A 370-nucleotide genomic window follows, 5' to 3' on the forward strand; every position below is an offset into this window, starting at 1 on the left:
GTACTGCAGCCTGGGCTTTGGCCGCCCCCAGAGCTTCTGTCTCGCCCCTGGGCGTGGTCATGCGGTCCAAGCATACCCTGCCGGATCTGCCCTACGACTACAACGCCCTGGAACCCGTGATTTCCGCCGAAATCATGCAACTCCATCACTCCAAACATCACGCCACTTACGTCAATAACCTGAATGTGGCCGAAGAAAAACTTCACGATGCGGTCAACCAGAGTAAGAGTGGTTGACGGTGAAGGCTGGGCTTGAAACCAGGTCTCTATCATCCTCTTACTTGCAGGTAATCCCTCGGCCATGATCGGGTTACAGGGGGCCCTAAAATTCAACGGGGGTGGACACATCAATCATTCGATCTTCTGGCAGA

The 370-nt window shown here is 54.6% G+C and overlaps 1 protein-coding gene across 1 annotated transcript in view; it reads right to left on the reverse strand.

Annotated features, from left to right (window-relative positions):
* The window catches only part of LOC131881161 (transcription initiation factor TFIID subunit 3-like), a 7452-nt gene that overhangs the window by 3774 nt on the left and 3308 nt on the right, over window positions 1-370 (reverse strand). The gene's annotated exons all lie outside the window — the stretch shown is intronic.

This window comes from Tigriopus californicus, chromosome 5 (genome assembly GCF_007210705.1).
Source record: "Tigriopus californicus strain San Diego chromosome 5, Tcal_SD_v2.1, whole genome shotgun sequence".
NCBI lineage: Eukaryota > Metazoa > Arthropoda > Copepoda > Harpacticoida > Harpacticidae > Tigriopus > Tigriopus californicus.